The sequence below is a fragment of the Gekko japonicus genome, unplaced genomic scaffold (genome assembly GCF_001447785.1).
Source record: "Gekko japonicus isolate JY-2015 unplaced genomic scaffold, Gekko_japonicus_V1.1 scaffold537, whole genome shotgun sequence".
In the NCBI taxonomy this organism is placed as follows: domain Eukaryota; kingdom Metazoa; phylum Chordata; class Lepidosauria; order Squamata; family Gekkonidae; genus Gekko; species Gekko japonicus.
The window spans coordinates 715,989-743,785 of record NW_015162495.1 but is presented as its reverse complement, the minus strand read 5'-3'; positions in this window follow the sequence as shown (position 1 = coordinate 743,785).

Here is a 27,797-nt window from a genome sequence, read left to right as displayed (position 1 = left end):
CTCTTTTAAGTTTGGCTGGATATATATGGCCCGTAGCCAATAGAAAAATTGGGCTAATCAGGATTTGAGGATTTGAGTTCGGGTAGTTCTTCAACTTTCATGCCCTGTCAAGAATATTAAGTAGTAAACTCTCTCTCTCTGTGTGTGTGTGTGTGTGTGTGCGTGTGCGTGTGTGTGTAAGAGCCTGTGTTATATTGCATCAGGTAGTCATCTGTCCATCCTGGCATACATAGCTCAGGCTACTCTGATCTTATCAGATCCTGAAAACTAAGCAGGGTCAATGCTGGTTAATACTCGGGTGGAAGACTACTGAGGAAGTCATTGGTTGCTCTGCAGATGCAGGCAATGGCAAACCAGCTCTGTTAATTTCTAGCCTTGAAAACTCTATGGGGCTGGCGTATGTTGGCTGTGCCTTGACAGTATGTTCCACCATCAGTCATCTGTCCCAGGTTTCTGAATCTGAAGGATTTTGGATTCGATTTTTCTGGTGACAGCAACTGACACTAGTAACCAAATATACATCTTTTGTCAAGAAAGAGCCCCTATGTATAGTGATTTTAAAATTCTCATTCAGTTTAATATGCTTGTGTCTAGAATTCTGCTTAGCTTAAGGAAGCTAGGAATAAGTTTTCATTCATAGAAAATGTAGGAAAAAATCAATGAAAAAGAAGAAGAGGAGATTAGATTTATACCCCACCCTTCATTACCCAAAGGTGTCTCAGAGCAGCCTACAAACTCCTTTCTCTTCCCCTCCCCACAACAGGCACCCTGTGAGGTAGGCGGGGCTGAGAGAGCTCTGACAGAAACTGCTCTTTTTCAAGGTTGCTTGCCCAAAATCATCCAGCAGGTGCAAGTGGAGGAGTGGGGAATCAAACCTGGTTCTCCCAGACTAGAGTCTGCACACTTATCCACTACTACACCAAACTGGTTGTATCTGTTCAGTATCACAGGTTGCAATGTAACACAAACATTTGAAATTCCAATTTTTGTTAAAAAAAAGATGAAATCAAATTCAACTGGCTTTTTCTTTTTTTTTAGGTATAAGGGGATGTTGGCACCAACTTTAGGAATCAGAATTCAAATTTCAGTGTGGAAATCTGAGCTCCAGTGCTTGGTCCCAAATATCTCAACTCAGCATTCACAGTAACAATTACACAGCAGGTTTTGAAAGTAGAATTTGTTTCTTGGAAGCCTTAAAAGTATAACCAGTTCTTTCTGAGTGATTTTTTTTAAAGACTGGTGTTTTCTTATTTTTAGATGGGATATTGCAGTATTTAAGAGGCACAAAGTGGACAGCTCTTTCTAAGAAACTGCTGCCCCCACTCCCCAGAAAGTCCTTATGAACTTTTGATTAGCCAATGGCACTATGGCAGTACGGTTGAGCATGTCCCCCCGTGGGCCAAACCCATATTACTGGTGGGGAAATGATTTATGCCACACAATAAACATTATTGCTTTCTTCTTCAGTGATCAGAGTCCCGAAAGAAAACTTGATCTCCAAACTTGCATGCATTATCTGTCAACTTTATACGGTACTGTAAAAGTTGTTTGGTTGACAGCAACATTAGTAGAATATTTTATAGATGTACCATTGGAAAAAATCTGTGCTTTATCTTGGTGAGTAGACAGGAACAAGGGATATATGGAACTGAAGACCAATGTACAACTGTAAGGTGATGAGTCGTCACACACAGTGGTTCATTGCAAATGCACATCTGGCTTCAAGATTGGTTCCATGTGTGTTAAAAACCCCAAAAGAGAGAGATCAGCCTAAATAATGACCAGAATCAATCAGCTGTCAGCCTCAAAGTCATGTATGCCGGTACTGATTTGTTAGACAACAAGAATTGCCAGCACCTTGCATAATTTTGGCACCAATTGACAAAGAGCAAGACTGTTTTCGGCTATGGATGGTTATTAATTTGACTCCGTCAGATATTCACAAAGTGAAATCAGCTGGCTTGCTTTTGTCCTCATGCCCAATCCCCTCCTTTTCACCTCAGGTCTAATTGTTTTAGACATACCATAGAGTTTGCTGCTTTCTGGTTTTAAACAGAAAGAGTTGCATCCTTTGATCTGCAGCAATATTCTCATGTTCAACCTTGGAGCGATTTATGGAGATTTATGTCTTTGATTTTTAAAAAAAATTTGTTTGTTTCTCAGGTTCCTACCCCTCCCTTCCTTTTTAAACATAGTCAAGTAGCTAATTCACACCTGTGTGATTTTATTGATAACCAGTAAAATGAATCAGAGTGTGATGGACTGGTCCATTTATTTATTTATTTTAGAAAATGACTCTAAGTAAATTAACACCCTCTTCTGGTATATTATCGAATGTGGAATATTATAACAATAGCACATTAAATGATCAGGAACTGACTACACTAATTTCAATTGTTATGGTATCCCACATTAAGTCACCTGGACCTAAAGGTAAATCCAAATTCATAGGCCCTGTCACAGATTAGAATCTCTCGTTATAAACATGCATTGAAAAATGTAGCTTCAGAGTGTTGGCTGCCACAGTTCCCCTGAGGCATTTACATAACTAATTGGAGTACCTCTGGCACTTTGGCATTCAGCAGACAGTGCAGTCCTAAACAGAGTTGCAAATTCGGCTTAGAAGACTGCAACTCTTTTTAGGATTGCAGTTAAAGTTGCCTAGTTTACCCTTACGATTTGACCTACCATGGGAAGAAGGAGAATATTAACCACCAAGTTGGTTTCTGAAGTTTTTGATCCGTTCAAAACAATATCAGAAAAACTGTCCTGAGCTCTGTAGCAGAAAGGCGGAATAAAAACATGGCAGATAGATGGATGATGGTTGCTTGGTTTGATATTTCATTTGGCAGCTTTTAACCCCCAGTTCAGTCCAGGTTGGTTGCAGTTGAGGAACCCTTTGATGAAACCTGGATGCTGTCTGAAGTAATTCTGAACAGTTGAGAAACAGTGACTTCAAAAATCACTTGAAAGTTTAGTTGGCAGCCTATATCATTCTCTTGACAGATAGCTTTGATCAGCGTCAAAATTTATGTGATCATAAAAGAACCCGGTCTTTGTCATATCGTATCAGCACGGATGCAAAGGGGATACACTAATTACCAGTGTTGCACACTCTTTGTTCATTGAAATGAGGAGGATTAAGGATAAATCCCTCCCTCTCTCTGATGTGCTAGTTTTCTAGTTATGGTGAGTTTGTGTGCATGGTTTTTTTTAAATGCTACCCCTCACATAAATTATGAAGCAGTAGAGTCTTTCGCCTCTCTATACCTGTATATAATATTTTAAAAAGCTTAGTTTCACTGTATCCGAAGAAGTGTGCATGCACACAAATGCTTATATCTTGAATAAAACTTTGTTGGTTATAAAGGTGCCGCTGGACTCAAACTTTGTTCTGTGGGTTATACCATGTAATTTTACAAGCTCTGAGGAAAAGGTACATCTGGGTGATTCTCATTTGAGGAGGCCACAGCCTCGTTGTACAGGCATGCAGGTCCGTCTGCCTGTGATAGCCATGATTGGTGATAACCTGATTGGTGATCCGAACAATTGATTTCTGCTAGTAAGTAAAGGAATGTCCCAGAGACAAGGTACCTCCTTTGCTAGAGAGGTGCTTTTTAACAACCTTTTTGTTTAATGTTGAATATAACAGTTCAGTTTTATTTTCGATTTTGGCCTGTTCTTTTCCTTTGGGCCTGTGGGGGGAAAGTGTTAAGAACACCCCCCCCCCCCGGCACACTAACCAGTCTTCCAGGTGGAGCTCCTGCCTCAGTTCCGGGTGGTCCCTTCCAACTCTATGATTCTATGATCTATGATTCTATGATTGTATAGCATACCCCACTCCCAAGATAATCACAGGATTAAACACAGCATGTATATTTTAACGGTAGGTAGAAGTACTCTATTTTTCTCGAATAGTTAAAGGAGAAAGGGTCTTGTGTCACTTCTAGAAAAGGGCCTGGTTCAGCCTTTGAAGAACAGCCACCTAGAGTGGTTCTTGATGTTCCCTGGAAGCTCTCGTCTGATGTATAGAAGGCATCCTATCTAGTCCTGGCAGCTTGCAATTATGGTGGCGGCACATGGAGGAGTGGGGGGGGGGGAGCGGCACTGTCTTCGATATGTAGGGCACAAGCTGTTTTTTAAAGCTGGTGAGTACAAAATGCTGTAATTTCTGTAATTACTGTAATTAAATTTCTAGCAATGATTAAGAAGAATTCTGAAGGCTAGAAGAACAGCTGTAGTATTTTAAACATTTCGTTTTCAAATCTGTTTTTTTGGTTGTTGTTGTTTGTATTAAAAACATTTCAGAGGGCACATGCTAATTGTTTCCAATTGGGGAGGGGAGGTGGAAATTTCGTCGATGCCAAGAGATAAGGGGAGAGAGAGGGCAAAACTCCCTCCTGTTTCCTCCTTATTTTCCTGAGCCCTCAGTGCTGAATGTTTAATATTGTATTCTGCAGTTTTGTTTCTGGAGAGTACCAGTTCTGGTCTGCAGCAGAAAAGGTAGATTAGAGTCCAGTTGCACCTTAGAGAACAAGAAGATTTGGGGGCTATAAACTTTGGAGACTCAACACTCCCTTTGTCAGATACAATCATGTTCTTCCCAATCATGTTGTTTGCTGCTGCATCAAAGCAGTATAGTTTTTGCTTCTGTGAAAAAATGTGTGAGATACAAGAGAGCAACGAGCCTCTAAGTTGTGGAGTCTCGTGAGCAAAAATTGTACTTTGTGAGCGACTGGCATTAAAGTTGTGGGCAAGCGATTTGGCTACTGCATAAATTAGTTTGCTCTGGAGCCATCCTTCCCGAGCGGAGACGAAAATGGGTGTGCCAGAGGCTAAAAAACTGTGAGCTAGCTCACACTAACTCAGCTTAGAGGGAACTGTTATTTCTTGTTAGGGTTGCCAAATGTACTCACCTGTGCCGGTGGGGGACTTTGTGTTGCCTCCTGGTGCGCGCGTGCACACACTGCACGTCACTTCCCTGTGACGTCATCACGCTGGGGCGGGGCACAGCCATTTGAGGGGAAAGCATAGAGTTTTCCCCTCAAATGGCTGTGCCCCGCCCCAGCGTGATGACATCACAGGGAAGTGACGTACATGCGGGGGTGGGGTTTCCCCCGGGCCCCGATTCCGCGGGGGCGGAAATCGGGGCTCCAAAGCGGGGGGAATTCCGCCCCCCGGGGGGATTTGGCAGCCCTATTGCTTGTAATTATGCCCGTTATTTCTTGTAATATTGCAATTTAGAGGAATAAAGGGGGAGGGCTGAGACTCCTTGGAAGAGCCTCTGCTTGGCATGCAGAAGATCCCAAGTTCAATCCCCCCAGTATCTCCAGTTAAAAGGAACAGGCAGTAGGTGATGTGAAAGACCTCTGCCTGGGACCCTGGAGAGCCGCTGCCAGTCTGAGTAGAAAATGCTGCCCTTTGTTGACTGATTGTCTGATTCAGTGTAAGGCAGCTTCATGTGTGTTCATGTTGTGGAGCTCATAATCAGTCATTTTTGTTGTTGTTGTTCCTCCTATGAATAAGTGGTTCTTAGGAAGATTAGTTATGCAGAAACAGTGTATTTTCTATTTAAATTCCATGTTTTATTATCATAGACATCAATCTAGAACATGAGTTTTCTTGTAGGGCAGGTAAATCAGCCTAAACTGTCTCCATGAATATTAATTGGAACTTTGCCTCGGATGTTTGTTGCCAATTAACTGAACCTAAGGTGCCCCAATCAGCTATATCTGAATTTGTAAGTGTCAGAGGGAAGAGATTCAGCATTATTCTTACTTTGAGCCCATTTTGTTGCTGACGGCTCCTTCATATCTCTTTTGGTAATGGCTGTGGCCCAAATTTTAGAATGACACCAATTAAAAGCAAAGGTGGATGAACATGGAATGTTTCAAATGTGTAATTTTTCTTTTAGATTCTACAGCCATTCCTCAGCTTATTTTAGCTCCAGTTTATGCACAATATCTGCTCCGTTGTGTATTTTGAAATTACTTTCTTCAATAAACTGCAGAGTTGTCCCTCCATTATGTTCATTATTCCGGATCACTTAGTTCTTTCTGGAGGTAGATTAGACTAAACTGTTTCACCAAACATTGATGATGATATTTTAATGGAAATTTAGGATTCAGCAGTAGGTGAGCACTTTCTCACAGAAAATCAGCTGTGAAATCACCTGTAAAGTACAGTTGATACAGTTGTTCAGACTCTTAGTAAGTCCAAAGAAAGAAATAATAGTTACTTATGTGGGGCAAAAATTGTGGGGAAAAATAACAGAAATTTTTCTGGAAGATTTCTCGTCCCAAATTATTGTGTATTGTTGACAGTGAACATCACCCATAACTGAAGCAGATTTTTAAAGTTTTTTTTCCCCTCTTTTTTCCTATATATGTGCCAAGTTTTGTTGAGGATCTACCACTTATGAATGAGATACTGAGCAGTGAAAATTAGGGCCAACATTATGACAGAATTCTTAACAGAACCAGTATATTGATTAGATTATATTTTTGGTTCCAAATCCTTAAAATGGGGGGGGGGGTGTTCTGAGGACATGTTCATTTGTCTCTCACACTTTGTTCTCTGTTGGTGATTCAAGTCCATCTGTTACTTCCTGAGCCACAAGAAATCTTCCTAGATAAGCTCTGCTGTAAACTAGATGAACTTGTGCTATGATCCATGTGAGTACCTGTTATACATTCAACCTGGTTCTTTAGTTCTGTTGCTTATGCCTCTTCAGCTATTCCTGTTTATCAGTGTAATTCTACTGTACACACAGCAGTCTTTTTTTGAATGTAAAGAGCTGCCCTGTGATTCAGACTCTACTTCTGTAAGAACATAAGAGAAGCCAAAGTTGGATCAGGCCAGTGGCCCATCCAGTCCAACACTCTGTCACACAGTGGCCAAAAATACCAGGTGCCATCGGGAGATCCAGCAGTGGGGCCAGGACACTAGAAGCCCTCCCACTGTTGTCCCCACTCTCCCAAGCACCAAGAATACAGAGCATCACTTGCCCCAGACTGAGAGTTCTTATCTATACCTTGTGGCTAATAGCCACTGATGGACCTCTGTTCCATGTGTTTATCCAATTTCCTCTTGAAGCCATCCTTGCTTGTAGCCTCCGCCACCTCCTGTGGCAGTGAATTCCATGTGTTAATCACTCTTTGAGTGAAGAAGTACTACCTTTTATCCATTCTATAGGGGCATTATTGTACTGGATGATTTGTTTACAGTTCCCTTCCATACTAGAACCTTGTATCGATAACAGAGCCCTTATACAAATTATCTTCTAGAGTCCATCTTCTGTGCTCTTTTTCTCAGCCGGCACTATTTCCGAACTGGTCAAAACAGACACACCGTCACCAACCGCTTTTACAATACACACTGCTCAACTTTGGCAGTCAAGTTGGATATGTTATCTGTTCACTGTTGGTATCATGCAGCACAGAAAGGAGTCTCTCTCCTCCCCCCCTCTTCCCAGATGCTCTGCACTACCAAATAAGGGGAAAACATGTGTTTCCCCAATGCTGTGATAAGTCCAGAGGTATAAGTTACAGCCTTACCATAATGAGAAAGGAATGCAAAGTGCAGACTTCTCTATCGGCTCAGAAGATGTTTACAGAATCCGAGCAAAATGCAGTGAGACACTGCAGCAACTGCCATGTTTTAATATACAGGGAGAAAAGGAAGGAGAAGGGTCTTGTAAATTTTAATTTTCTTAGGAAAATGAAAAGGGGGGGGGAATTCTCATTTCTACAAGATACACCTATACCACATCTGCCCTTCTGAAAGTTCGTATCCTTTGGTATTGGTAAAGATACAGACGGTTGAAAGAAGTGTCAAGGTGAAACTACTTAACTCTCATTATGGCTTGTTTAGAAAAATGAAGACCTTTTAATAAAATACAGAATTGTTTCTGATGTTTCATTACGGTGGTACTTTAGCGAGTGCCTTCATTTTCACCTCTAGTTACACATACTGCTGTTCAACCCTATTGACCATTTCATTTATTTATTTTGCAATGGCATTACCATATCTGACATGATGATGCAACAGCTGCTTGTAATCCCATTGGCTGCCGCTGCCTGTGGGATGGGAAACCCACATGGGCCGCTGAGGGCAAAGAAAGGGAACAAAGTGGCATCGAGAATTCTCAGCAGCCCAACAGAGAAAAGGCCACTGAACAGCAGTGTAAATGTGTGAATGTCTCTCCGAGTGAGCACTATTTATTAATTTGTCCGGCAGTATTAAACATGCTGCCTTCAAAGAAGAAGAGTTGGTTTTATAACCCACCCTTCACTACCTAGTCTCAGAAAGGCTTACAATTCCTCTCCCCTCAACAAACTTCCTCTCCCCACAACAAACACCCTGTGAGCAATGCTCCCTCTAAGTAATGGAGTCTTGTGAGCAAAAAATCTACTTTGTGAGCTACTGGCATTAAAGTTGTGAGCAAGCAGTTTGGCTGCTGCGTAAGTTACTTTGCTCTGGAGCCATCCGTCCTGAGCTAAGACAAAAATGTGTGAGCCAGAGGCTAAAAAACTGTGAGCTAGCTCACACTAACTCAGCTTAGAGGGAACACTGCCTGTGAGGTAGGTGGGGCTGAGAGAGTTCTGAGAGAACTGTGACTGACTCAAGATCACCCAGCTGACTTCATGTGAAGAAGTGGGGAACCAAACCCGGTTCTCCAGATAAGAGTCCTGACACTCTTAACCACTACACCAAACCGGCAAACACAGAGAGTATTTGGCATTGGCTTAACTGAATGTACCTGTTACTTTTTGTGTGTGTGTGTGTTTCAGATTTTATCGTTGAGAACAAAATACTCAACAAAACTGGGAGCTTTTTTTAAACTTCTAGAATTGTTTTTTTGGAATAGAACCCACAAAGAAGGAGATAATAGGGATGTTTCAGATATTTGATTTATCTACTCATTGGTGTTCCAAGTTTTCTTTCCCTTTAGATTTTTTTTTTTTTTTTTTTGAGGGGGGGGATGATTTGTGGTGGTGGCTGTGGATTTGCTTTGGTGAGCATCCAGATAAAATTAAGGTAACGTATTTTTGTGTCCTAATCTTTTTTTCTTTTCTTTTTTTGGTCTGTCTTATCCAAAAACAAAACAGGAAATGAGTCAAAGAAAAACAAAAAAAGCCATCCCAGCCAAAGCTACTTGCTCAATACGTTGCTAAGTTTCCGACTGCTCAATAGGAAATAAATAAGTAAATGAAGCTGACAGTGTCTGGCACTCGGACACCTAGAAACCATAAAGCTGGAAGTCTTTCCCCTGTGCCAGCTTACAGTGAGGGGATGAATCTGTTTGCTGAGCTTTAAAAAGAGGGCTTTGTTTTAAAGACATTTTTGTTGTGGCAGTGGTTTTAGAAAAATAGAAATAATGGCTTTGGGGTTATGATTTATTTATTGTCACATAGCATCTTGACACCTTTGTCAAAATGGTTATTTTAACTCCCCCCCCCCCCGAGACCTCACCAAAAATAGTCAAGATTTTCAGAACTGAGTGTCAGGATACAATTGTGTTGTCCCTCTTTGCTTCTTAAATAAGAACATAAGAGAAGCTATGTTGGATCAGGCCAGTGGCCCATCAAGTCCCACACTCTGTGTCACATAGTGGCCAAAAACCCAGGTGCCGTCAGGAGGTCCACCAGCAGGGCCAGAACTCCAGAAGCCCTTCCACTGCTGCCACAGAGCATCACTGCCCCAAACATAGTGTTCCATCTATACATTGTGGGTGATAGTCACTGATGGACCTCTGCTGGCCATTAAGTACTGATGAGGTAAACTTCCATAATGTTATAGCCAACACAGCATATTGGGAAAGGTGTTCATAGTTGTAGCAGCAAAGGCATGTCAGACTTCTTCCTACCCTGCTTCCTGCCAAAGGCACAGCATCTGTTGTTAATAAAAAATGACAATCATAACTGATATCAGGAATAGACTGGCCATTTAAGTTACTGGGAAATTGCCTAGGTGTCCATTGCTAGGGTTGCCAGCTCTGGGTTGGGAAATTCCTGGAGATTTTGAGGGTGGGGCCTGGAGAGGATAGGGTTTTGGGAAGTGAGGGACCTCAGCATGGTATCATGCCATAGAGTCCACCCTTCAGAGCAGCCATTTTCTCCAGAGGAATTGATGCCCGTCGGCTGGAGACCAGTTGTAATTCCAGAGATCTCTAGCCACCACCTGAAGACTGGCAAGCCTACCCATTGTCCTAGAGAGCCACCGGTGACCGGGAGCAAGCAGAGCTGAACAAAACTCTGCCAATGCCTCGGAGCCCTCTTGGGTCAGGCCCTTTATCAGCAATAGTTGTTGATGTCAGCTTAGCAGGTGTCTCCTGCCACACTGCTGGCAGTTGTGGGTGGGTGGGGGGAAGCACCAATTGAGGCAGCATCCACTGTTGGCGCTGCTGAGCTCTGGCTTGTAGCACCAGAGAGGCTGCTCAGCTTGGCTGGCTCCAGAGCCATCTTCACTCCTCAGCCACCTCCTAGCTGATCTATTTATTTACTTCACTTATTTTATTTTATTTATTTATTTATTTTGAGATTTATATCCCGCCCCATCCAGTATTCAGCTCGGGGCGGCTAACAGGCGGCAATGCCGAGGTTAAAATATACATATAACAACATAGTAAAAACAGATATCTATCATAAAATTGGTGCTATCATAGATTACATACAATTTACATCCAAGATGGACGACATCCCAAAACTGACGGCCAAGTTATTTCCTGCAGAAGCGCCAGGAAGAGTGTATCCCCAGCTCTGTTTGGGCGACATCTGCCCCTACTATGTGGGGCAGATGGTTGTAAAATCATTGGTGGTATAATGGCGGCGGCGGCTCCCCCTCAAAGGCCTGGCGGAAGAGCTCCGTCTTGCAGGCCCTGCGGAACTGCACTAGGTCCCGCAGGGCCCGAGTATCTTCCGGGAGCTCATTCCACCAGGTGGGAGCCGCCACCGAAAACGCCCTAGCCCTAGTTTGGGCCAGCTTTGCTTCCCGGGGGCCTGGAATTTCCAGGCGATGAAAATTCCCCGACCACACCTTTCTCCCCCATGGGGACCCAAACTATCTTACATTGTTCTCCTCTCCTCCATTCCATCCTCACAACCACCCTATGAGGTAGGTTATGCTGAAAGAGAGTGACAGGTCATCCAGGAAGCTTCTATGGCCGAGCAACAGAGGGGTAATATTTTCTGTAGTTGTGAGGCCAAATAAACAGAAGAATGAGAGAGAGAGAGGGAGAGGGAGGGGGGGTTACAATTGCACACAGTATTAGGTCATTGTACGCATCCCTTGCCAAGCATAGATTATTCTGCCTGATATATCTTCTTCTCAGAGATTTGTCCTGTCCACTTATAAATGAATCCAAGGTCAGGGCCTCTATCTGCAAGTCCATTTCAATAACGTTATGTTGCCAAATCCTGCAGTCTAAAACATTGTTCCTTAAGGTGCTGATTATTATTACACGTAGTGGGACTTCAGGGTGCGTCCCTCATCATACTTTTGGCCAAATATATTACTAGTTTGTCAAAATAATGAAATTGGTTCCTTTACTTTGAGATACCACTTATCTGTCGAGTGATCTGGCTCTACTCTCAGACATCACCACCAGTGTTTTATTTTAGCTGCAAGAAAGCATGAAGCATATATAGTTTATGGCCTTAACAAAAGCAGGCCTATTTAGTCATATAACCTGGTGGATTGAGCCAATTACGTAGAGATAAATAGAAAACAAATCCCAGACAAAATCTGAGCCAAATAAATACTAAGGAAAACTTCAGACAGACGAGCTCTATTTTTTTAAAAAATGTATATAATTACTTCAGTACAGTAAAACAGCTGTATTTTTCAGTCAGGCCTTTATTGTTTGTTGAATATTTTAGTTTAGATGCTGTTTTTTTGAAACAGAGAAAGCCATGTAAATAGACAGAAGTACAATACTCTGGGTAATGAATATGTTCATTAGCAGTTTCTGTCACAAACTAAAATATATCCTAGTGTATGAAAAAATAGGAACGCTACTGAATGACAGTCACCACTTACTGTAACTGCCTGCTTCTTAGGGTTGCTAGGTCCCGTCCCCCCCCCTCCGCACCTGGGAGGAGACTTACCTTGTTGGGGAGGGGGGCTTGCCTGTGATGTAATGGTGTCACTGGTGATGTGCTGATGTCACTCATTATGCACCCAGACATGATGTCAGTGTGTCTCCGGGCACACTTGGCATTTGGGCAAAACTCTGTGGCAAAGACCATAGAGATTTGGGAATTCTTAGAGCATCTTGGGGGTGCCTGTGATGTAACTTCTGGGTTTTCACTGGAAATGATGTTACAACACTGCCCCCCCCCATTTTCCTCCTGCCGCCCAGAGGAAAACAGCAAGAGGGCGTGCACCAGACCGTGGGATAATGGCCACCACCATCTTGTCAGGCTATGTTAACTACCAGCTGCAATCATTGTGTGTGGTGACTTTCAGGGACAAAGGGCTCTCACAGATGCCTGGTAGACTCAAACCAAGGATGTGTGGTACAAGCTTCAGAGGGCAGCAGCAGTAACCGACAAATGTCTATGATGTCATAACATTCCTTCTGTGTAAAACATATTTATCCCACCCTTTTTCCGAGGAGCTCAGAGAGAGAGAGAGAGCGTATGGAGATGGTCTCAGGTGTATCAAATCATAGTGCAGACGATAAGAGGATGCAAAGTGTTTGAGAGATGCAAAGTCTGGCAACATCATGATCTCTATCATTACTAGTAGTCCGACCTCGCACCCTAAAGCCTATCACATATAGATAGATTAGGTTTTAGGGTGCTCTGGAACTCTATAGCTTTCATAAAGGCCTTAATAATTTAAGAGTTCACTGGAACAAGTGAAGTAGTCTCCTCAGGCAGCTGCAGAGGAAGGTTCCTTCCACCAGATGAAGGTTCCACACCTTGATAGGATACAAGCCAATGTGCTGCAAAATTAGAATCTGTTCTTCACGCCATAACCACCTGGGAGATTAGCTGCCAGCTAAGGATGGGTCGCTAACTTGAATAAAGCTTCCTTTATCTTCTTCTTCTGCTTCAAACAATAGGATTTTTCCATCTTGTTATAATGTCTTCATTTTAACATAGTTGCTTTTCTTACCCGGGCAGCTTTTCCAGTTTTACCCATTATATACAAACCCATCTTGGATTCTGCGGTGGAAGAATATTCTGATTCACCAACAAATATGGTTTCTACCTATTTTTTAAAAAAAACCTGTTCTTACAATTGTTCAAAATATCCTGGTATGTAGAAATTAAACAGGTGACAGTGTTCCCCATATACAAATAAGTAACCTTTGAAGCTTCATTTTGCCTGTGTCGGGATTGTGTCAAAAGCACAGAGGAGTGGAGCCATTAGCAGTCAGTGATCTGAGAACATCTTTCGGCTTGATTCACAATTTGATCGCAAGTTGCTACCTGCCCCCTCTCACACCTTTAAAAAAAAACTCTTTATCAAGCACTCAAAATTATTATAAAAATATTGCAAATGTTTTGTGCATGCATACTCTCATGCTGCTTTCCTCTGACTGTCGCTCATTAACATGGGAAGCCCTGCTCAGCAGCAATCTGGAGCCGCACAGGGTCTTGCACTGCCCATCGTGCATTTCAAGATTACAGTGGTCATATTCTGCTCAGGATGTGAACTGGTCTGCTCAGTGGGCGGGGGGATTAGAGGGTACATTGCTCTGGTTTTGCACCCTTCCCCATTTTATCTTCCCGACTCCCGATCCAAGCACTTGTCTGTTAACAGTGAGGAATTTCAGACAGGTGATATATTCCGGTTCAGGAACGGTTCCCAAACGGTTTCTGGTCTGACATTGCAGACAGAACCGTTTTAGAACCGGTTCCCTATCGGAATATATTTGTACTTTCACACACAAACGCTTCTGTCCCGTTCAGAAAACGGGGCTGAACTGTTTTACCTGTAAACCACTTCCACGTAGTCTTCAGTTTCTTCTCCTGGATCCAAAATGCTTTTTCCCGCCATTTTTCACCCGCACAGGCAATCTCCAGCTTTTTTTTAATGTTCGCTTTAGAGCGCTATAGCACAATAGCGAAACAGCGTTATAGCATCCCCATTGGAATGCCTGGAGTATTGTGTTATAGCACTATAGCACTCGCAAGGAAACGTTTAAAAAAAGCCAGAGATCGCCTGCGCGGGCGGAAAAAAGCAGTGCAGTGCAGTCTGAAATGGCAAACCGCTTCAGATCCAGCTGTTTACCGGTAGGGGAAAGCCATGTGTGAAATGGCAGCCCTATACCGGTTTACTCCACAATGGATCAAAAATGGCGTCAAACCAGCTTTAAAAGGGTAATGTGAAATTCCTTAGTATGTGCTTGTGTTCAACAGAACATTCTAAATTGATTGCAAAATCTTGGCATTTTTTTGTTTTAAGTTTATGCCTGGAAATTCAGTCTAGGAAGTTCCAAATATTTCGAATGCTCATAATTAATGCCTCCAATTATTTAGCACCACTGTGCTGCAGTCCCAGAAAGAGGAGCACATGCCCTCAAGGTGTAACTGAATTTAAACCATGCACGACCTGCCTGTGATGATCCTGGGACACGCGTAACCTGAGCAAGCCAGTATATCATAAGCCTATGCCAACAGCAGTCGCTCTGCTAAATGCTGAGGGTGATAAAAAACCGGTTGGAATACTGCTTTTATTAAACTGTGAACATATCATCATTGCAATCATATGGGGTGTGTTTAATGATCATTGTGAGCAAAGTATGTTTGATTTCCAACATCTCATTTGTAAATCATCGCTTATAGCAATATAGCAACCAGAGTGTCTGTTTTTGTTTTGTTTTTTTGTATTGTGTCAGAGATTGACTAGAACCCTCTGTTTTTGTCCTCAAGATCTGGTATATGATTGCAGGCAATGTTTGCCACACTCCCATATTTTCCCACATCTGTACCAGATGTCTAGTAAAATCCTCTTATCAAAATAGTATAGATGTTCAAGCAACCTTGTGGGTATGAGTTGGAGGTATTCATTACAAGCATTCTGAATGCTCAGAATTTAGTAGATTGAACTCCCAGGTTGTTCTGATCAAGTTGGATCGCATTCTTACGCCTCCTGTGTTCCGTTTCATGACTACATGTGATTTGTCTGGCACTAAACCCAACATGTTTTAAGGCTATTTTCAAACATGTCTGAAGATAAAAGCTCTACTGCCCCAAAATTATATTTGGCTTGCAGAAGTGTTACTCTTGTAAATTGCGTGAGTCCAAATGAAGTCTCTGTTTATCTGCTAAATATACATTTGCTTAAGCTAGGTGCTGGAAGGCTTGGCTGCAACAAAATACATTCATCCCCAGCAACCATGAAATCTTTTGTGGTGGGGGGGGGGGGGGGGGTTAATGTCATTTATTTATTTATTACATTTTTATTTATTTATTACATTTTTATCCCACCCTCCTCGCAAGCGGGCTCAGGGCGGCTCACCACAAGGGCACCAAGTGCCAGTATAAAACATTAAAATCAAAATAAAACAATCAAATTAACATTAAGAAAGTGCTCAGTGGTATTATTGCTTCAGTTAAATCAAGATGAAGGCTTGAGAATATTAACCCAGGGGATATTAACCCAGAGCCCATTATGATGGCACCCAGGGGTCATTTGGGGGGGGACGCGGGGGGACGCCACCCCCCGGGTGAGGTGCGGGAGGGCGGGGCCTGGAGCTCCCTGCTGGTGCCCGCTGGAGGTCGCCGCCGGCTGTGGAGAGGAGGCGGGGCGCGCTGCGTTGGGCGCGGATGAGCGAGCAGGTTTCCCAGCCACCTCCCGGCTTCGCCTTTCCCGTCACGCTCGGTGCAGCAAGCGGGCGGCTGAGCGTGGGGGAAGCCGCCGCCGCCGCCAGAAGCAGCCCCGCCGTTACGCGGCTCGCCTGCGCCGCCGTGACCCGCCCAGGCCGCCTCCTCTTCCTCGCAATCGCGGGAGATCCCCTGCCTCCACCTTAGGAATGGGAACCCCAGTGATGTCAGGGGGCGTGGCCTTATGACACACTTCAGGTGCTGTCAGGGGGTGTGGCATAGGCTAATGAGTTATGCTAATGAGTCCCCCTAGCTCTTTTTCTACGAAATGACCCCTGATGGCACCGATCATTTATATTGGGCCGTCTCTCACGGTAGTTGGTGAAGGTGGTAGTGGCGGCTTCTAAATAAAAGCCTGGCGGATGGTCTCAACCCGTTGATGGTCTGAACCCGTTAGGACACTTCTCACCCATAAACAGTTTTTAACCTCCCTCTCGTCCATTACCACTCTCACCATCTGCTTTTACTGGTTAAATCTCCCTTCTAAAGGATTATGTAATTATCTTCCCAGCTGGGTAGTTTTCATTCTTGCATTGCTGGAATTAGTGTCTTAATGTGTCCTGCTTCTTTTTACTCAAGGTGGACAGAAGTGTCTGGCTTGGGGTACCAGTCAGCAGGATCTTGTCCTAGTTGTCTGGCTACTTTCACACTTCGTGTTTCATTCCATTAAGTGAACATGGCAGCTTATCAGTGTTACTTGTAACAAAATATTAATATAATTAAAATAATTTATATGTAGCAAATTATCTCTCTCAAATATATATTCTAAGTAGACAATATTTTTAGGTATTGAATAAAGATTTCAGGTCTTGTGATTAATGAAACCAGTTTGGTAGGGGTTTTTTAATGCATAATAAATAGAAGTGACGTGTGCCATGTGTAATAGCCAGCCACGTAGACTGAAGTCACATTATCCACCAATGAATATACCTCAGCCCCTTTGTATGTACAAATGAATTTTCCTGTGGTACAAGAGTATAACAATGGGTGGGGCCAAAATATTTTACCCTCGCTAGAAGAGAGTCTCTACTAGCTGCATATTTCAGGTAGAAGATGCATACATATTGACATTTGTAAGTCACCTAGGAACCTCACCCTGACACCTCAGATGGGAGCAAAGCAAGATGCCTTCCACAATGGCCTTAGAAGGCAAAAGTGAAAATCTGCTAGGAGACCATAGAGCCTAAATGCTGCTTTACACAAGAAAATGCCACCTCTCCCCCCAAGTGGCCCAAGTACCCCAGTATGTATTTCCCCCAAAACTGGCTTAACCTCTCAAGATTCCCATTGCACTGGTGGAGAGGAAAAGAATTTCAATAGGACTTAGAAACATTTTTCATGGTAAGCTGCAAAACCATGGCTGCGGTCACAGGGAGCATTAGGCACGCTAGAGGGACGGAAGATAGGCGGAGTTTCCGGGCGTGATCTCACCGGCACATCTGGGAAGCGTCGGGCTCCCGTGGCGCAACCGAGGCTTCCCGCTGAAGACGCGCAGTAAAAAACGAGTACTTTGGAGGTACTAGTTTCCTGAAACGGCGGGGCAAAGGCGGGCATCTGATCGCGTTTCCGGAGGTAATTCCGGCGCCCGCCCATGTCCCCTTGGAAAAAGGGATTTTCTCAAAGTCTCCACGGATGCGCACACGCACCCAAGGGAGCATGCGCACATTTGAGTTTAAATAAAAAAACAAACAACCCGTTTGCCCCGCGCCCCGCTTCTTTGCTGCGCCGCAGGACAGTGGAGTGATCGGCACCTCTCCCCTTCCACGGGACCTCGATCGGTAGGTTTGATCAAGCAACCGCACGGTTTTTGGCCCCGGGGCTAACAGCCACGTTCCCCCCCGCCGCATTTTCCTGCCCGTGTGACCGGGACCCATACTAGGCACCTATAGAAAGTATTAATGCAGGTTGTTCACCGTGATGTGCAATGGGTTGTGCTCGTTTTAGCAGCTCTCAACAGTCCAGTTGGATGTTAGGTGCTGAAGAAGAAGCTCCATGCAGTTTGGAAAGTTGACAAGAGACAAGCTTAGAGTTCCCGCTGAATTTCATCTCAGGTGAAACCTCAAGGTGAATTTGGAGGCTCCTCCTCTATAGAAATATCCGAGAATTAGTGAAGGAACTAAAAAGAGCATCAATATGAGTAGCAAGATTCGGCTCAGAGGATTTCATACTAAGAGTTGGCAAAGTAAGTCGCATTGAGATAGGAGTATATGAACACATTGGCACTGCCGCAATAACAATTTATTACTTTTGTTCATTTTTACCCCGAGCCATCTCTTCAGAGCCCTGTGTGAGGCAGCTCACAAGTTTGTTTTTTAAATCATAAACGTTTTATTTTAACATGATGGATAAAATATTTTAAGACAAGGTGTTCAAATATATGGTATCAGATTGATCTAATTTCTGTGCACTGAGGACAAGCAAGTCCTAGGTTACAAACTGAACTCTCCAATGCAAGCACAAGATGCATTTCTTCCTTTAGGAGGTGCTATTGTCAGAAGAAAATAAAAAGTTTTCAGTTTTGTTTTTGCATGTGGGTGGGTATTCTGTTTGTAGTAGTAGTTTGGATACACTATATTTTTAATATGCTAGTTGTGATAATTTCATGCCAAGTAAAAATGTCCATAGTCATATTTTATGTTCCTAAAGTAGCAGAATGACTTTCAATCTAGAAAAAAACAAAAGAAATGCTAATGTAGCATTTCCCCCCCAATTTTTCTGAAAATTTCTGTTTTTCCCGAAAAAAAACTGGGGGAAAAACGGGTTTCCAGAAATTTTACATCTCTAGGCGAGAGCCTCCCAGATGTAAGGTGCCACCACTGGCAGCCCTATCTCTAGTCACTGCATGCCTCACCTTTGCAGATGGGAACGCAGATAACAAAGGCTTACCAGGAACTGGAAAAGTTATGCAGTATGGGAGGCTGATGCTTCAAGAATCCCAGCCCCAAGCCATTTATGTAAGCCATTATCTTAAAGGCAAGAGCCAGTCCGTGAACTGTGCTCGGAAGTAAACAGGCAGCCAGTGCAGATCTTTTAGCACAGATATGATACATCTCCCAACTAGGCTTGTCAACATTGGGTTGAGAAATTCCCAGTGGTTTGGGGGTGGAGTTTGGGGAGAGAGCTCAGCAACGGTGTAATGCCGTAGAGTCTGCTCTCTGGGGCTGAATGAGGGTTGCCAACCTCCAGGTGGGGCCTGGAGATCTCCTAAAATTATAGCTGATCGCCAGAGAAAATGGCTAGTTTGGAGGGTAGACACTATGACATCACATCCTTGCTGAGCTACCTTCCCTTCTCTCTCCATACCCTACCTTCCACTGGCTCTGCCCCCAAATCTCCAGGAATTTCCCAACACAGAGTCGGCCATGCGAAAGCTGACACTTTTCTGCAGGGCAACTGAACTTTTAAGTCTGGAAATCAGTTGTGATTCCAGGAGAACTCTGGGTCCTACCTGGAGGTTGGCAACCCCAGCAAAATAACCGGCTGCTGTGTTTTGAAACATCTGACATTTCCCAAAGGTTTTCAAATCCAGCCCATTGTGCAGTGTGTTATGACTGTATGTTTTTGGACAGGAAGAGTGGGATGCGTTTCAATTCGTAATGCATCCCCAAAAGGTAAAGAGGAAGAAGCAAATTAAGTTTAATGTGAATAAATTAATCTGAGCCTGGAATCTGCTCTCCTCACTTCGGGTTGTGGCGATCTTTCTTCAGGATTTAGTCCTCTGTGGCCATTTCAAATCTTCCTTGTCCTCTTTTCCTTATGTCACTCTGAATTCTTATCACCATCTGCTGTCCGTGCCCCCCCCCCCCCCCAGAATATTACACAACACTCTTTAGGCTGTCAACAGGAAATTCACTTCAGTCCCATAAGTGGAGTTAGAATCATTCATGGGTGTCCTTAGTCATCACTTATCATCACTCACATTTCTGTTCCTTTGGGTCATCTCTTGGATGGTGAGTTTAAGGAATCTTCTTTTTCTCCTTGTCTTTCATTTAAACATCTACGGTTTGTCTTCCAGAAGTTCTGAAAAGAACTCCAAGTATCTGTTTTTGTTAACAAAGGGTCTTAAGGTAGATATTGTATTCCCCTCACATACACACTTTTCATTTTTGTATATGGACTTCATTAAGAGATTACCTAAGCATTGGGTTGGATTCCTCAGGTCTGTCCCACTAGGGGACATGCTTTCCTGTGGCTGAAATAATCTTCCCAATTATGCAATGTGTTCTTCCGAGTGATTGCCATCTGGTGGCTCTTTTCCCACCAAAGGGAATCGCCTCTAATAGCAGAACAGATCCACACAATCGAACTCATAGACCATTATGATTACAAAGCAATTGGGAGCAGACGTGGTTCAGTGATAGAGCATCTGCTTGGCATGTAGAAGGTCCCGGGTTCAATCCTCAGTATTTCCAGTTGAGAGACTTAGGTGGTAGATCATGCGAAAGACTGTCACCTGAAACCCTGGAGAGCCAGTCTGAGCAGACAATACTGACCTTGATGGACCAATGGTCTGATTCAGTGTAAGGCAGTTTTATGTGATATACTTGGAAGCCACCAGAGAATGGGCAAGAGTTTATTTCAAAGGTGAAAAGGTGCTAGGAGTCCCCGATTAATTTGAAATATTTGTACCCCACTTCCCCCCATCCCATTTTGTTTCCTCCTCAGTGAAGATTTACTAAATTCCCCTGACTATTGTGTCCAACAATGAAAAAATGAACATCTGCAGCCTGGTTAAATTAACATGTTGTAAAAAAAAATGAAGAAAACGTAACATTACACGTTTCTGACAGAAACAAACAACTGACAGAACTAAACAACCATCAGTCAACTAATACCAGATATTAAATCATGGGGCCATGGAGCATTCAGTGAACAGTTAGAATATTTTCCTTGGTAGTTCTAACTACATACACAAACTATAATTTAGTAGGGGTAGAATGGGGATGGGGCTAGATACCGGGTCGTAGGATTGAAGCCCAGTGACATGAGTCAGTACTACAGATTTTAGACCATGAATAGATCCCCCCCCACAAAAGATCTAAAAAGATCAACACTGAAGATCAAAATTCAAGGAGGTTGTGCCATTTTGGAGTCTGAACTCATGTGCATACATGTCGATTTTTCCAGAGAGTAATTAGGAAATTAATCCATTTGCGAGGGAAGGAAGCATGATATAGCCTAATCTCATCAGGTCTCAGAAGCTAATCAGGGTTGCTACTTGGAAGGGAGACTACTGAGGAAGGCTCTGCAGAAGAAGGCAGTGTCAAACCGCCTCTCATTTGCCTTGAAAGACCCTTCCTGGGGTTTTCATAAGTTAGCTGCGACTTTACAAGCACACACATTTCCTGGTTTACTCTTCCGTGTCCATCATCATTTAATCTATTTATATTCTGCCTCTAGAAGCTCAAAGTGATTTGAATATGTTCCCCCTGGCCTTCATGTTGGGAAGAAAGAAAGCTTAGCTCATTCTCAGAACTCCTGGTATTTTGTCTGGTTTGAATGTATTAGAACTGGCAGGAAGCAATCTTAGTGAGGAAGTCTGGCTTCTGACACATTGGAAGTTTAACCAAGAACTGCCAGGTTAACGATGGAGGACTCATCGAAGCAGTTTTGTACAAGATACCCTATGTCTCTTAGGGAAGGTATGGGTGGATATTCTTGTGCCATTTAAAGCTTCCTTCCACCTTTGCAAGTTAAATGATTCTAATATACATATATTATAAACAAGCATTCAGGCAAACTGGAAGACATGCATTTTTTAGAACAGAGGTTTTGATGGGTGACTGAAAATAAACAGAAGCAAAACATTTAATTTGGATTTTCCCTCCACCCTGGCCCAAGGCTCCTTTAAGTCACTGTTCCATTGTTTTAATCCATGTAATAAACAACCTGCATGGATAGGTTAGGTTGAGAAAACTGACCTGCCCAGGGCCACCCAGGGAGCTTTGCTGTTAAACAGGATTAGAACTAGGTTCTCCTCGTATGTACCAGCTTTCCATTGGCTCATTCAGTGCCTCTTAAATCTAACCAGCAAAGGAAGAAGAGAAAGGAAGAGAAAAGATCTCACTTTCAAAACAGAGTCTTCCTTTCTAATTAGGGATGGCATAAGAGATATTTAGTCTTGACCATGCTGGTTACTGTTCTGGATTATGTAGGACAAGATGACAACAGCCAGGCAGCTTTGGCTCTGCTTTACAACCATGGGCTATCACACAGTCTTGGGTGTTCTTGCAGAGTATAGGTATATGAGCCTATTGTATGCAATAGATTGGATTTGACTTCAGCCCCTACAGTGGATTTCAGCACAGTCAGATTATCATCTGTAGACTGTCACTGCAAGACAGAAGTGTGGTATAGTGGTTAGAATGTCACACTAGAGTATGAGAGATCCAAGTTCAGTTCCCCATTTGGCAATGAAACTAGGGTTCCCAGACCCCTGACAGGGGCAGGGATCCCCTGCTTTGGGGGCTCCCCCCCCCGGTGCCATTCAGCCAGCCAGTGGGGGACAGCGTGGTGGCATCACTTCCAACATGCACTGGAAGTGATGTCTTCACACTGCCAGTGATATATGGACACCAATGTTCCCTCTAAGGTGTGGAGTCTTGTGAGCAAGAATTCTACTTTGTGAGCTACTGGCCTTAAAGTGGTGAGCGAGCGATTTGGCTGCTGCATCAATCAGCTTGCTTTGGAGCTCTCCTTCCTGAGCTAAGGCAAAAACGTGTGAGCCGGAGGCTAAAAAACTGTGAGCTAGCTCACACTAACTCAGCTTAGAGGGAACACTGATGGACACTCTGATATTTGGGGGAAAACTCTATGGTAAAAATGGTAAGCTACTACACAGTGTTGTTGTGAAGATAAAGTGGAAGAAAGGAGAACCTTCGAAGTAAAAAACAACACCAGAATACATAAATATTCTCATGCAAGTTAGGCCCATTACTGACAGCTAAGATTGGCCAAAAGTATATTTGTTGCCTAAAAATCAGATGGTGAAAAGAGATCACAAGGTCTGGGATGATTCAAAATCTTATTGCAGTGCATCTACTGCTAATCTCTGCCAGAGACAGCAAGGCTAGATATTTGGCTGATATGCTATTCTATAAGTGGTTGTTAAATTAGGGTTGCTCTGGGGATATGGCTGAGTGAATATAAATGCCTGGTACGTGATCAAGGTTTAAATTTAAATAGTATGTGTATTAATTCCATTTAAGAGGCACACCTTTTTAAAGACCCATTGATTTCAGGGAGGGATTTACATAAATGCTTAACTCTGCCATTGATATCATTGGGACTTGGCAGTGCAGCACTTATGGCTGAATCACACCCAAATTGAGCTGAACATTTATCGAAATAAACTGAACTGAATTACGCCCGAAATGAATGGTCACATTGCTAAGTTCAGCGCCCTCTCTTGGTTGAGCTAAGGTAAGCACACCTTGTCTGGCAAAATGTCTTTTATTCCAACTAGGAAATGGAACAAAGACAGCACAAACAGACTTAAGAAACGAAGTGAAATTACTTTGTCATTGTTGAAGATCAATTGCCAAATTACATTTTCCATTCCGGCTTCGACCCATAAATATTGTTTGATTATTTATTTATTTTTACTTGAAGTTAGATCTATTATGGTATGGGTGGATTTCGTCATGGAAGTAAATAACAGCTTGTTTCCTTGGGAGCGATTGAAAAACAGAGTAAAAACACGACTTACTGTTTTTGAAAGTTGTGTCAGATTGTCATGGAAATAAAGAGTTGCGTCATGTTTCCATGGCAACTGAAAATTATAAAACCGATTTAAGGATACTCTAAGACACCCTATAGGAAGGACTGGGTTTTTAAGAAGCCTTTAAAAGTTTTAGCTCCTGTTTTTCGGCCTGTCAGCTTCTTCATTTCTTTTCTTTTCGTTTTTGCTTCTGTGCAAGAAATGGTATCTGGTGCTCCCGCTGGGCAAAGGCTTGTACAATTTGGGGACTGAAATATGGAAACAGAAGCACTGCTGTGCCTAACCATCACCACCCCAAGCCAGGGAATTCTGGAACTGATTTTTTTTTTTTCTTCATTCATGTTTATTTATGATCTTCTTTCAAACAAAAATCCAACAGCCGTTCCAGAATCCAAAGAGATCGTACTGCAGGAAGATGGAACTGGCATATTGGCATCCCCGAAACTTCCATGTAATTATCAGTCTCCATATCTTAGGTGTCCTCCCCTAAAAACGTCTGTGAAGCATTTTCAAAATTGGGCAATTTTGGACCTACTGTTATCCTATTGGTGAGGATGGTACTTCAGTAATAGGAACATTACAAAGTGGAAAGATCAATCTTTGTACAACTGTGTCTAATGGTGTTTGTAACTCTGAAGATCCGTTGCAGGGATGGAGACCCATGGGCTGTGCTTTCTCTTCCGCTTTTTAAAATTGTGATGATGGTGGTGGTGGTGGTGATGGTGATGATGATGCAGCTCTGATTGGCCCATGAAATCTTTGTTCTTATTATTTTTATTTATATATATATATATATATAAATTATTTTCTTAAAGGAAAAAAAGGTGTGATACAGAAGGGAAAAAGAGGAGGGGAAAATATAAATTCCACAAGTTTGTTAAATATTATGAATTGTTACGTACAACAAGTAAAATTAAAATATATACCAAATGTATTACATAATTGAAATGTAGAGACACAATAAAGCATCAATTTTACAGAATTTTGGGTTAGAGTCTCTCTTTATGGAATAAACAAAAACTCTCCTAAAATTAGCAATAATATATTAATGATGAAAGAGAATACATCTTTAACAGTTGAACGGATTTCTTTACTAAAAACCTAAATATTGTTTTAATTGTGTATCAAAATCTGAATTTTACTCTTACTGATTATTTAAATATTAATGGAATACCAAATAAAATATTGAAATTATAATCAATATCTTCATCATCTTTAATGTGATATTCAAATATTTCCAGAACTAAAAAAGAAATAAAGTTAATTATTCCCATAATATGAGTAATAAGCTTGCCATTTCTGCTGAAATCCATTCAATGGTCTTTTGTTTATATAATTGGTTAACTTTGTCAATGTTGCATACTCAGCTTGTTTTTCTTCCCAGATCTCTATTGTAGGGCAGTCCTCTGTCTTCCATTTCATTGCAAATATTATTCTGGCAGCTGCCAACATATATTGAAGTAGGCCCATACAATCTTTGGAGCTGGAGATAGGAGTTTGAAAAGTGACAAACAGAAGCCAGAACAAGATGAGTAGCTGTGTTAATCTGTAATGTAGCAGAAGAAAAGAGCAAGAGTCCAGTAGCACCTTAAAGACTAACAAAATGTGTGGTAGGGTATGAGCTTTTATGAGTCACTGCTCACTTCTTCTGGGATCTGAAGTGAGCAGTGACTCACAAAAGCTCATACCCTACCACAAATTTTGTTAATCTTTAAGGTGCCACTGGACTCTTGCTCTTCTCTAGGAGCCAGAACAAAATCCTGTACATCCATGCATTTATCCCCACCCCACCCCAGCTGACTCATATATTTTGCAGTCAAGCACAGTCTCCACATGCAAGTGATTTCAGGATAATTGCAACTTGAAGGCCAGCTGCAATTTCGAATCCACTTCATCATATAAATGAAAACTCTGTGCATGCAGCTGTAATATTCAGACTTGCTGTAGTTAGACTGTACTGATGGATGTGATCAGTTGCCTTAAGAGAACAAACCAAATATAGACATGGTTTCTGTTGCTGGTATGGTGTAGTGGTTAGAATGTCAGACTAGGACTTGGAGGTCTCAGGTTCGAATCCCCATTCTGCCATGGATGCTCAGTGGGTGACCCTGGGCCAGTTGCACTCTCTACCCCCCCCCCCCCCCAGCCTAACTTATTTCACAGAGTTCATGTTCGGATAAAATGGAAGTAAGGAGAGCAGTGTTGTAAGCCACTTTGGTAGGGATGCCAGCCTCCAGGTGGGACCTGGAGAACCCCTCCACCCCAGAATTACAACTCATCTCCAAACTACAGAAATCAGTTCCCCTGGAGAAAACAGATGCTTTGGAGGGTGGACTCTCTGGCATTTTACCCTCTCCTCCCTAGGGTCCATCTCCAAATCCCCAGGAGTTTCTCAACCTGGATCTGGCAACCCAGTCCCCCGTCCCCCACCGGTGGCCAGGGGAGACCCAGCAACCCTACACTTTGGGTCCCCTTGCGGGAGAAAATCAGGATATAAAAACTGGAGAAATTCTTATGTTGCTTGAATTTAAACTAAAACTTCACAGATCAGAGTCCGTTTCATTCATTTTAACTCTCTGTGCTGCTCCAGACGATTTTAACAGACCATTTAAGAGCAGGATAAGTTGTGGTGAGTTTTCTGCATTCATAGTGGTCAGGCAGCATTATGTGTGTATGTGTGTATGTGTGTGTGTATATATATATTGTAATGAATGTCTGTTTTCTATATTTACTGTGCTTTCTTTGGAAAGAAGCCCATGAAACAAAGTATTAAGAAAACACAGGGCTGCCCTGGAATGTGTATATTAGCTGCAGATTATTTCCTATTAGCAGATTAGCTGCAAAACTATTGGCTTTTGGGAGGGGGGCTTTGAGAGTATTTTGTTTTGTAACTGATTCAAACCATGGGAGAGAATTGCCACCATGATTGGAGAAGAAGAATTAGCTACCGTTGCCATGGACACTCAAGTCTACAGTTCCATTGTTAAACTTTTTTTAGTGTTCCAGAATGAGCTGTTACGGCTTGAACCCCCCCCCCCCCCCCCAGTTTTGTTAATGAAATGATAGACTGGAAGGGAGGGAGGGAGGAAGGTAAAGATAATTTGGTGGCTTGGTTGACAGCGAGATGGAAAATTGTATTTTTTCGCTCTTGGCCTTTCATTCAGTCAGCAGGTGCCCCTTGCTAAGTGCTAGCTGTAGCTTCCCGTTGCGGCTTACTTTAGCAAGGAAAGTTTTCTCGGTTCATTCTTTTAGGGTGAATTTGGCTTTTGTTTTCTGCAGTGGCTAAGGAGAACAATATTCTCCTATACTCCTTGCCAAGTGTACAAACGGGATGTACTGAAGGAAACCCATGGAGTGACCACTTGGCCTTTCAAGTAACATAAAAAAAAGTGCTTATCCAGTTGGCAGTTTGCAATTGCTGATGCAGTTGCTGTTCTGTCTTTTCCTGTACAATTCCTGGAGCGGTGTTGTCTCTGGGCCATCAAGAGCTGTGCCATTCCTAGTAGTGAATGTGCTCGAATTGCTGGGGGGTGGGGGGAAGTGTCTGTGCTACGTACCCCATCTTATAATAGGCCTCATAGCTACTGTTTTAGATGGCTCCATTTGTGGTATCCCATGATCCCCCCCCTCCATTCATTTGTCCCAATGTGGCCTCCCTGCTGGGATTTCTGTGTCATTTTGAGCCTGGCTGAGAAAGTAATGTAGTCTGTCCTGATCTACACATGTTGTCTGACCTCAAACAGGATATCTCTTAAGCCAGTTGGCTGCCTGCCTATAACCCTACCCACACACACACTTGGTTTGATCAGATAGTCCTTCCCGTCAATCAGAGTCTCTGCCACACCTCAAGAGTTATTGTTGCTTCAGAGTCCGGGTGAAGGATCTTCTGAGGTAGAAGAAAATACCTCACTATTTGTCTTTAAAAGTCCCCTTCTGTTGGGGGGCAATCCAAAAGAACCCCAAAGGAAAGGGTGTACATTTTTGAGCTCCATTAGGGGAATGAGCTGGAGATGGTGTGAAAGGGGTAGTCCAGCTCAAATGGCCATCAGGACTGAAACCGCACAGAATAGGTTTGAGCTGAATTCTCTCTGGGATGGGGCCCTGCTGTGTGAGGGAAAGTCAAGTCCCTGTCGGAGGTCTCGGTCACACGTACCGGAAAACGGGGGGGGGGGAGCGGGCCTATTTGTGCCACAGTAATTTGACCCGCCACTGCGCGATCAGATCAGGTGGCGGGGTTG